This window comes from Cydia fagiglandana, chromosome 8 (genome assembly GCF_963556715.1).
Source record: "Cydia fagiglandana chromosome 8, ilCydFagi1.1, whole genome shotgun sequence".
Lineage (NCBI taxonomy): Eukaryota > Metazoa > Arthropoda > Insecta > Lepidoptera > Tortricidae > Cydia > Cydia fagiglandana.
In genome coordinates this window covers 1,130,196-1,142,724 of record NC_085939.1, presented here as the reverse complement: position 1 = coordinate 1,142,724, position 12,529 = coordinate 1,130,196, and positions in this window count along the sequence as shown.

Below are 12,529 nucleotides of genomic sequence, written 5' to 3'. Positions count from 1 at the left end.
AAACACAATGTAGGACTAAGGATCGTTTGTCGGATAAGTAACTTTTTATGGAAAAGAGTTCTAAATACAAAACGGTTTTGTGTTTTTTCCACGTGATGTAACACTTAAAATAGAGATGTAGGATTTGGGATTTAAAACCGCACTAATCTGCAAGGGTTTGTACACTCCGTTAACGCTATGTTGGGATTTAGGTTCGTCCGAAGAATTCCGTTGTGTTTAGCAAAATAGAAAATACGTAGAAATGTTTTGAAAAACATTATAGCATGCCCCTTAAATTCTGTAGTTATTGATGATGTAGCACAGGCATGGGGATAGAGCCATGAAAATTGCATAATAAAAAAATATCGAGGAACTTTAACATTACAAAAAATATACCTATATATCTTCCAAATCTACTTAGCAATTAACTATAGCTTTAGGTATATCTTGAGCCCTAATCAATGTTAAAACTTAAAGTGAAATAAATCTTCCTCATGGGATCATAAATCATTTTTATTTAAAAATGCAACTAACGACTCCATAAAGTGGCAAGAGGTTGTTTTGGTAAAGCAAATAAAATAAAACCGTAATATGCTACCGAATTGGCTCTGTTTACTTTTTTCACTTAGGTAAAAAATGAAACGCGTTTTTTGCGTGCGCCGCCGCCGTTTTCGACGCTGACTTTACAGGTATGTAGGTAGGTATACTGAAATAAACGGCCCAATTAAAAAATAATAAGATATAAATAGTTGCTCCTTATGTATCATTAAGCTAAATTTACCGATTATATAAATGATTACGTATAATTGTATGGACCCGAGTTTTTTTAAAGGATTATATGCACTATATGAAGAACTAGATGCAAAATTGCTAATTCATATACCTACCTACTATAGTTAGCTTAAGGTTTTAAATACTTATGTACACTTTTATGCGCATTAATCTAACCGCCGCCTGCCGGTCTAGTCTGAACAATGTCATTATGTACTTTCTTGATAAAATTCAATTATTTATTTACCTTATCTAATGGTGCTACATTATTATATGGCTACCTGCGTTGTAAAAATAGGCTAGGTAATTCATCCAACATTTTTCTTTAAATTTTACGACTCGTGATTTCATTGGTTGTCAATCACATCAGAAATCCTTACGATCAATAAAACTAGGCACGTCAAAATTCAGCGTGACCATTCCCATGACATTATCCGGCTAAAAATCGGACGCTCCACGTGCCCAAGCGGCGTGCCACTCGGAGCTTCGTGCAAACCTCGGGACCTCTCGCCCGACCATCAAACTAGAAAATACGAGTTTGTTGAACTCCAACTCGTCTTAGATGTAATTCGTTCCTCTTGGCAAGTAAAATTTGATAAAGTACTTTAACATAAGAAAAGTTCTTGGTTTTTTTATACCAGAAGCAAATATTATAGCATATACATTGTAACTTATTTTTCTATTCTTGATTTTTGAAAATAATAAAATCTAACATTTAGGAATTTCAATATACAAGTTTATACAACAATGTTTTAATGTTACGGTCGCAAAATAGAATTTACATAAACAGATGTGTAGATAAGTTTGCCATTGCCACGGCCACGGCATCTAGATCAATCCATAATAATAAAATGTATCAGGTTCGAAGGACTATTTCATATATATTTTGAACGCGATGAAAAAGATCGTGTGCATTATGGCACCTAAGTAATTAAAATAATGTGTTACTCGTAAATAGATATTCTATATTTAGTAGTAACTTTAAAAGCGATAAAATACCGTATTAAGAACTTCTTATATCCGCTGCGCGGGAGATTGCGCAATGCAATGCGCCGGCTCCGCGTCTCACCTCAAGTTCTCGGCAACGCTAACCTCAATCAAGTTTAACCACAGACCTGTATTTTGAACCAATATTGGAGCCAAAGCCGGCGAAGTTGATTTATTTATAAATTACCATTTAACTGGAAGAGATCCCATTCAGGGATAAGTTCGCCTTTGTTGTATTTAATTGACTCTGTAAACGTGTTTCTCGTGTTTTTATTTCTATGTACAATAAAGTAAATACATACATACAATACTTAACTCTTTATTCATAAACATTATTGGTAGGTACATTCAATGTACCTACCAATAATGTATGTACATACATACATTCTATTTAAGATCTTACCTGTAATACTTATATATCACCAACTGACAATAAAATATTTACTAACATATGAACTTTAAATGCCTATTCAAAAACCGGATAAAAGAAGAACTTTAAAATACCATAGATAACAAAGAATATAAAAATAATTATAGACTTTAAACAACCTCTCAGTCAGCAATAACTGACTGACGATTATTATCAAATCATCTTATAAAGTGCCAGTATAGTAACAAGTAAGCACAAAACCTTTTTAAGTAATTAAAGTTTTTACTAAACGTTTAAACAGTTTACCATAATATAATACAACAACAAACATCAACAACACAATAAAATTAAGTACTACGGATTATAGTACTACACTCACTTAGCTAGACTTCTGGGCCCGGTTCCAAACGCGCAAATTGAACATTTATGTGACATACTCGTACTTACCTCTAAGTAGGTACATAAAGTAGCAAATACAATTTTGAGTAAAAAATTAAACGTAATCAGTCACTCGGAACGGCCATTAATAAGTCATTAATGGAGACAAAGCGATTCGATGACGGTTGCGGTGTTCGATTGCTAATTTCACAGCTTTTATCGCAAATTGTACCTATTAGGTACTTATTATTCTTTTTAAACTGTTGCCGACAAATCGACGTAGATTCATAGATTGTATTATATATACCTCGTCTTGTTCATAAGTTTTGGGACGAATGTAAACTCAAATTGTTCGATTATTGAAATGTGGTACGATTACATTAATATCTTTATTTAACAATTACACTTTAATTAATTTAATTTAATTGAGTTTATTTTAAATGGCCTTTTATGTTTTTTTATTATACTTATTTAATAATATGCCGTTCAGGCATGATCCCGAAAATTATGTTTACCTACTGGCGGGAAAGTATCGGAAGTAAAAGAAAATTGTAATAGATGAAATATCAAATTAAATAAGGTACATCGAAATATTGAGAAATGCTTTGACTATTATGCTGGATAAGCAATATTTAATTACCTTGCTTGTATTGTGGTGGGGAAGACATTTTCATAAGAAGGTAGTATTTTTCCTCTACATGTGGGATCTGCCTCTACATATATTCCCACGCAAGCCTATCAAAACGCCTGGATTTCTGGGCCCGTGAAATTCAAGGAGATACAGTTGATAATGACACATTTCGAAAAATATTGAATCGACTTTCCTTACATTGATGAAATTTTTTTTCGTCTCAAAACTTATGAACAGACGAGGTATAACCAAGGTACCCTATTCTAAGATCTTTAGCCTCTAGCCTGTCTCTCTAGTCAATGCCTTAAATAAATGCTTTAGTATTTTTTTTTAAGATAAAGGAGACAAACGAGCAGACGAATTGCCTAATGATAAGCAATTACCATCGTCCATGTACCTAAATACACTCAATACCAGAGGGGTTGTGCATTTGCCGGCCTTCCAGATATTTTCATAGAAGTTTGACGTTTAAAATACCTATCACTTACTGCGTGTGCTATCAAAATCGTTGCAGACTTGTCTTGGCCAGGGGGCCGATTTTTGAATTTCGATCGCTCGATTTCGTCACTCGAAAATCGGTGGAAAACGACAAAATGCAAATTTTTGAAATACGAGCGATCGAAATTTGGAATCTAGTGGTATTGACCACTCGATTTCAATTCTATTAGTAGAATTGAAATGCCTAGTAGTGGAGACATCATTTAAAGAAAAACACGAAATCGAGTGGTCGAATTTAAAAAATCGGCCCCCCGACATTATTTGTTTCATTTAGACGCTTTATGCTTTCATTTAGACTGATACTTATACTTAATTTGAAAGGAAAAGCGGACTAACGGCCAGGGGTGACGATAAAGTTAAATACTTATATCAAATATTTAATCCGGTCTGGGGCGGTCACGGCACGAATATTGAAACGGTGTTGACAGAATAAATAAAAATAATGACTTATAGGTACCATGATCAGGTCGCGAACCTCGGAATTTATACCTACTTAGTTTAGTTGGTTTATTTCTTGTTGTTATTCCGTCCCATCAGCTAGGAGATAAACTGTTAGAGGATTTGTTGAAAAATACTGTAATACTTATGTACATACCTACCATGTAGTAAGCCACGTTTTTATTATATGTAATATGTGTTAATAACATATTAATTACACTCGGTACATGGCCCATCACAGAATCGGTTTTCATCACAAAAACACGTTTTCAGGGCATGAATCAAAACTATATGAACGGATTATATCGCATATATAATAAACCCTGAAAATTTGAATTATCGTGTTGCACCAAGTTCGCTTGCATCTGAAACAACAAAGTAATAATAACACGCTAAACAACAAAGTAATACAATAGGTACACACGCCAGAAAAAATACGATATTCTTAAACGTAATGCGGTAATTCTGTAGCATGCAAATATCCTTTCTGGGGACACGACAAAAATGCCGCCGTCTTTAAAAACCGCTCGGACACGTCCAGGCTCGATAACCTCGTTTAATTAAGGCACCGCGAATTAAGGCGATTGCCCGCTCCAATGCATCAAGTGTGTCGTTGATACAGATCGAGCGCCAACGGTACAGTCGTGTGCATTCCCTGTGATTGCGGCAAACGTGCAACGCAGCCATGGTGCGGGGAATAAATTGCGAATGTGTAAGATCCGCCGCAGACTGACAGAATGTGCTTTTTATTTTTTTTGCTTGAACTTGCTTTTGAAATGAAATCGTAACACAATATTGGTGCTTGAACACAATTTAATTTGCCGCACTTAAGGGTACGCACTCTAAGCGCTGGTAGCCTAGCGGTAAGAAAGTGCGACTTTCAATTTGTAGATAGAGGTTAATTTGCACCTATGAGTTTTAGAACTTATGTACGTTAGATCATTTGATATTTAAGTAACAGTTGATTTTCGGTGAAGGAAAATATCGCGTGGAAACCAGGCTTATCAAAACAAGGTCTAGATTCTCCTCTGGCTTGGATTGGAATATTTTCCGAGCTGGCGTTTAGCAAGGCGGGCGCTTTCGGAGTCAGGAAAACTCGTGCTGATCATAGTTCGCCATTCCACATCCGAGTAACAAGCTCCTCACGTGACTCACATGATAATGCCAATTGCAGCCAGGTGGCGTGCTTGTATCACAAATAGTCTGCAAGCCTTGCGTCCCTGAATAAAACACGGATTCGGGGGCACACACCCAATTACCCATTCCGTACTTCGAGTTAAATTTTTTGGTCAACTGATAGGATAAAAACTACCTATCTATTATCTATTCTTATGTATCAATCATCTGCACGGTCAGATTATTGCATCTTGTGGTCTCCCGTGTGCGGCGGACTGCAATAGCAATATGTATTAATGCTTGAACCGGTCCGATGATTACCCCTCAAGTGGACAGTCATATTATTCAATTGGTCGCACCGCGCACGAGCCTTCCTTACGGACTAGCATTACGTTTAATGCACTTTATAAAGCTTATGGTAACGTTATCTTCATTTTGATATTTCGTTCCCGTAATAGTTGAAAGTGAATCATTTGGATTGATTATCGATCGAATATCGATACGAAGTATCGTAAAATGAACAAACTATTAAATAATGTGTCATTGGATACGAAGTACATTTTAAAATAGAATCTGCATATCTTGAGTAGGGGCCCGATTCGGATTATGAAATAGACATCTATTAGACATCACCAAGATACGATAACGATATGTTTAAGATCTAACCTGTCAAATTTGACATTTGCGCGATTCTGGAGATAGGTACTCTTGAACGATTTCCACAGGATATGACAGAGATCTAATTCACATCTAATAGATATCTTACTCTATCTAACGTAAAAGTGGCATTGGTTGCCCGGATTGCGCTGCAAAAGAGAACTAGTTGATATCTAAACTATAACGTATCTAGAATGGATCTAGTACGTGTCGTTTCTTGTGGATATCTTGAAGTTCGAATACGGCAGTAGCTAATTGCAATTCCATCGTCAGGTCGGTACATGTATGTAGAACCAAATAAAAATTATCAAAACCTACAAATAAAGCGTATTAATGTAAATGTTAATACAATTACGAGTACAAATCGATAGGGAAGTCCTCGTTTTGTTTTATGGGTAGGTAGATAATTCGATATTTAAATATACGGGTGCACTATCAGCGCGTAACAATGTTAAGGGCTTTAAAGTTAAAGTGCCTGCTGATAGTAGGTACATATTTAAAATGTACATTTGGACTTTGTAACAGAGATACATATTATATATAAATAAGTTACTTACCTAGTTAATTATGCATGCACTTATTTATGCATGTATTTCTATTTAGGACCAAAGGAAAATATTAAAACGATTTCCAGCTTGCTGGGAATTACTTCTTTAAAACGCTTTTTTTGGATCTAATTGGCCTACATATTTTATGCATAAACACGGATTTACCTATTCACAACGACTCGCGTAATATCAAGTTTTAATTTTACCTCCGACGTTTCGAGGACGGCGTTGTCCCCGTGGTCTCGGAGGGTGGGTTTTATTTATAATGTAAGTAGGTAGATGAAGCTACAGCCAGAAAAGTTGAACGTGCGCGTTAATTAGGTGCCGTCGTATACACATTATCACCCGCAGGGAGCATCGAGGACATGTCATGTGATGTTGCTCTAATCACTTAAACAATGTTTATGTTGGCGGCCGTTCGTAAAATCCGCTAGAACATGAAATTCCTTGGCATATCATGAAACGCCGCCATTCTTTTGATATGTCTAAGATTTACCAAGACTTATCACGATGTGCCTTAAAACGGCAGATCGATTGGATAGTTATTTATGATGTTATTGAGAAATGGTTGATTAGGCACCTCTTTATATTTTGAAGCGATGCCACGAAAACGATTTACCTACTTGGTTAACAGATAAATTAACTCAAGCCAGCTAGCATGCGTTCCGTATTAAGATTTCAATTAAATACAAGCTTGCGGGAACGTTGTTACGTGAATTAAACATCAGAAAATTCTCAAGCAGCTAGCTCTACCACGTATATGTATATACCGGTTGTCAAAAGGCTGCGGTGCGGAGCGGCGGCGCGGGCGCGGGGGCCGGGTACAGCGACCGCGATGTTGCCGGCGCGCGCGCAGCCCAGCCATTGCCAAGATCACGGCCCGCGAGGCGAATGTCAGCCACGTCACGGCGAGCTTTGCGCCGTTTGAATTTAGAACTTGGAATGTAACGAATCCAATTCCAAACTTCCACGACTCTGATGGAGCGTATTCATTTTTTACACTTGATTCGTGTAATGGCTTATTGCGTTTTCATGGAAACTTTTTCTTAGTATAAAATTTAATGTCCTTATAATAGTTATAATGGAATAAACATTTTCTAGAAAACTCACTTGTGTTTTCATGAGCTTTGCGACAAATGTATTCACGTTAATGTTAAAATTGTAACGGAACATTTTGAGCTTATAATGCACTCATCACTTGGAAATGCTCAACAAAAGCCAATCACATTCTTCTTCATAACGCTCCCCAATCCAGCGTCTATTATGCAATCGAACAAATACGTTAGTTTTTGCTGGCCACATCCCCACGGTAAATGTTCGTCTTCGCCTCTCCATGTATGCGTCTACATAATAGCCCTTGCTCTATCTTTATATGGGCCGAGCCGTAGCCTCCGCAATCCCTATTCAATTCACGTAAGGTAGCGGCCCTAAGGACCGGGTTTTTGTAACAGCGCAACAGGTAGAAAGGAAAGGATTTCGTGCGGAGCGGGATGGCACGATCATCGGCTGACTCGCTCGGGGGCTCGGGGCAGCGAAGGAATGCCGTATACGATTTGAGCTACTGCTAGCGCATCGCACTGCAGACTGCAAACGTACCCAACTATAGCTACACCGTACATATAGGTACGCATCAACACACACTGCCCTAATGCGTACGGGTCATATAGCGGGATTTACGGAGTTTAGCGAGTGAAATTATAATCGAAAGGGAGTCTGGTAATTTCGGCGATTTACTGATAAAATGCATTGTGTGTTATTGGAAATCGAGGTCTTTGTTAAACTTTTGTTTGTTGTCTTATCCAGTTTTATATGATTAGATTGATTAGGTACCACAGAATAGCACATTATATTTCTCATTTGTTGTGTTGAGTTAATTTCATGTTATCTTGAATACATATGTCTTCAATCTACCTGCTAATAAGTACTTCAGGAATTCACGTTCCTCACTAATGCATTACTGATGAATATGAATAAAATATTGGTATTTATTATCATCGTATCTATTACTTGCTTGTTAGTGATTACAAAACAAGAAATTGTGAACCTCTTCTTAACGAAGTTGTGTTAGAAAGAGTCAAATGTTTGTTCTTGTCTTCGGTACTCCTGTGATTAGCGTCCTAACTGCTAAAGTTATATCACATGCCTATTATTTTATTACACATGTCTTGCTTTTAAACTATTAATCAAAATTTAGCTTTTTAGGTGCTTTATACTCAAAGGCTTCCCATTTATAGATAAAGTTATTATTTTCCATTGCTATTAAAGACTAAATGACCGACACAACTTTGATTCTTCATCAGTCCGACATAAAAAAGAAACACTCGAATTGGCTAACCGGTACCTGCCGTCTTGACAAGTAAACATTGCAATTACATCTACCTATATACTTCGAGGCGATAATTGACGAAACACTTGAAGAGAGACTTGGTAACGTCCGCAATTCCGAGTAAGGAACGCATCTATTTACATTAATTTGCAAACCGCTTAGTTTACGATAGGTACCTATTTACATATTTTTATATGGGTAAATTGGTAAAAAGTACTTAATTCTCTAATTATTATATATTCTACATAATTCGGCCACGATTTTTACGTTATCGTATTGTACAAGAAATATATGTAACTAAGGCAGCAATGATGTATCGTATATCGGTCGTAGTTTTCTTTCAATCTAGTCAGTCTTTAAGAAAGTATTATAATATGTCTGAGAAGCAGTAACAAATCATACCCAGGCATAAAAAATGACTAACTACGAGTATCTCTTAATAATCTTCATGTTGTATACTTACTTACAACATACATTATAACCTGTAGGTCCCGTAAAATTTTGATAAAAAAATCAATAACGGCAAACTTGTCAAATTAAAACAATTGATTGTCAGTATGTGGTTCGGTGGGACGTTGGTAGTATGGTAGTCAGACTGATTACTCGCAAGTTTCATGAAATTACCATGCCGTAATGTTGGTAAAAGCCTAAAAATATTCCGGATCTGTTATCAAAGGAACATTAAGGTGAGCAGTTTATTATAGGTAGGTAATTACATTAATTACCAACGATTCTGCATCGTCCTCGGACCTCGTCTTTCTGCAGCAAGACAGTTAAATGTGTGGAAAATAGTTTTCGAAGTCAGTATTTTAAGCCATCATCAACATTCACATAAAGAGAAAAACCTGATAAAATTGTGTTAAAATATTAAAGCTCATTACGCGCGGTAAATGCGCTTATAATGTTTCTGCAGATCTCCTTGTCAATTATTTTAACTGCTTTCCGAACTGAAATCATTTTATTATCTTGATTTGTAAGCACAACTTGCGCTCGCTGTGCAAGGTGTCCAAAAAAGGCAAGGACTATATACATACCAATATATGTACAATCCCGACCTCGTTAATACAGAACCACTGACAGTAAAATAACAAAATGACCGCGTGCAACCAAAAATGCAAGTGCAAATATGCATCTGCCAAGCGTTTTCGGCCGTCCTTATTAATACAGGTTTTTCAATCAGACGGCATATCTAACACTAAGTATAGGTAGGTATTATGACATAAACATACATATAAGTATATTACGGGCCGCATTAACGCTGTGGTCTTGGGTAAACATGTAGCCGCGCGGTCGCTGGTCACATAAAAAGTTTCCTCGGATCCGGTCCCACAGGTCCGGCCAAGAGCGACGACCCCCGCTCGCTGGTTGACTTATGGAAATTACTTTTCTTGCCTCATCTGACTGATATTCCGGCATGTCTATAATTAATTAAAATTTTATAACGCATATTATGAGTTAAGGCATAATCAAATTACTTAATCTGTTCGAATGGGATAGTACTCATACATAAAGGCTTGATTTATGTTTCCAGGGATTACTTACCTTTGTTTTATATGTGACCCAAGCAACTCTTTAGCATTATTTTTATTATTGGCATATTGGTTTTCTATATTACCTTTTAACATGTTCTCGGGATACAACACAATGTAGAGCAATTTTTATTTTGCAGTCAACGCATTGTGAGTTCGACCAATATAATTTCTCGTATTAATGAATGCCCTAACTAAAGCTACGGAAGTGTTCATATAATAATCAAGACCGAAATTGTTAGCTAAGTATTTTACTCCAAGTTTCCTAAATATTGCTTTAGTAAAGAACGAGCTTAAAGTTTACTAGAGCTTTTTGGTACAGTATGTAATCAAATACAAATATATGTACAATAAATGTATTTAAGTATTGTTGAAGACACCACCTATCGCAATATTTGCAATGCAGTATTACGTCTCTGTCCATATTAAAGTGGTAGGTACCGAGACCGCGGCCGCGTACCGTAGCGCAGACCGTAGCGGTGACGGAGTTGGCGACTCGGCACAGGCGTCGCTTACATCAGTGCATAACGTTACGCTAACGTTACCGGCGATTACGTGCGCGGAGGACTTTTACTGCTAATACAGTTTTATCTCCGTTTAGCACTTAAAGAGAGGCAAAAGTATCTCCTGTGCAAGTAAGGCAATGTCGCAGACTATTCATATTAGGTACCTACGTTTCACACACTGCGCTATTCCTTTGCAGGTAGGTCGGCAGGCTTTGCAGGTACCTATAATTTAGCATGTATTTCCATCTCGATCATTTATTTTTGACGTAAGATTAATAACATCTTAAGGTATAAGCCAAACGACGTCCATATAACCGTTATTCGCCACAATACTAGTCCTGTCCCATCTTCATCAACGTAGGAACTCTTAATACTAAAGCTTAAATCGTTTCTTAAGTCAAAAGATGAATAGAAAATAGGTAAAGTATAACGAGTCTTTCAAAATCATAGTACCTATTTGGGTATTATATCTAAATCGAAAGAATTACAGTTATAATTTATAAATGAATAAGTTCAAAATCCTGTGATGTCAAACCGCATATACAGTACCTACAATAATATAGCTGTTCAAAGCCGGGCAATGTTGCAATACAAGAGACGCGACTTTGGCGGTCGCGCTTCGCGGTGCAGCACGATCTAGCGTTCCGGTGTGCGCCGGCGCCCCCGCCCCGCCGCCCGCGTCCCTCCCCCTCACCATGCTCTTGCGCTTGGCCCTGACCGAGACAGACCGCGGTGGAGGCGAATGTTACGAAATTTCCTATCACTTCGGAACCAGTTCCTAATGCTTATCTACTAGGTACATGGTATCATATGAAAGTGTGGTTCTTGCTTGTTAAAGCTATTCTTTAAGTTGTAAGTAGGATATTTGTGCTTTTAATTATAATCTCGTGTCATCCGTCACTCTTGCCCTTATACATGACACTTGTTGGAAAATGTCAGCCACGATCACAGCCATCACAGGCGAGAAAAGCGCGGCTATCTTATGCCCGCTCAGGGTATAAGTACAAAATATCGTTATGTACCTTTTAAATGTAAATTGATATTCCGTTCACGGGAGGGCAAGGAAGCAGCAAAATGTATACTTTTTGCTGAAATTGATTGTTGTTTGCAATCTCGGTGGACGGAGTAATGACAGTGCTCAAGATCAGGCCTGCGCACACGCGGCGTCGTTATCCCAATTACGTATTTGTTTAAGATCGACGCGAAAGATGACGGAGGCATAATATAATTGGTGTAATTCTAAGAACAGCATAGGTAATTTGAATGAAAATGCACGGTCCAGTTAGGACTGCTCTGAGGGCGCATTGATGAAGCTTTAGATATAACTAGTAAGTACGAGTACGATATATTAGGCCAATTCAATCGTACCAGGCGTGGCTCACTCCGCGATTTCGTCGCTTGGCTACAGGTAGCTAAAAGTCCATCCGTTCGGCCCCAATTTTGGGGTTTGCCATAAGCCGCGCGTGGCCCTGTCGCCACTTAGCGGTCATATCTGTGCTGATCGTGACAGACGCGTTTTGTTAGAGAGTGAGTCTTCTGTACCTACATAGTACTATTATTTATTCTGTGATCGTACACAAAACATCAAAATGATTTCTCAATGATGTAAGTAGTTTAGTCTTCGTGTATTTCGCTCGTACTTGTCCTTACATGTATTGGCGCAAGCGAGACGCACGACATCATTTAGAGTTTAGACATTCCGATGTCAGTGTACTATACGTTCGAATTGGCCTGTATGTATTGTAAGAGTTTTAAAATATACTTGATCAACCAGATCTTGTCAGTAGAAAAAGGC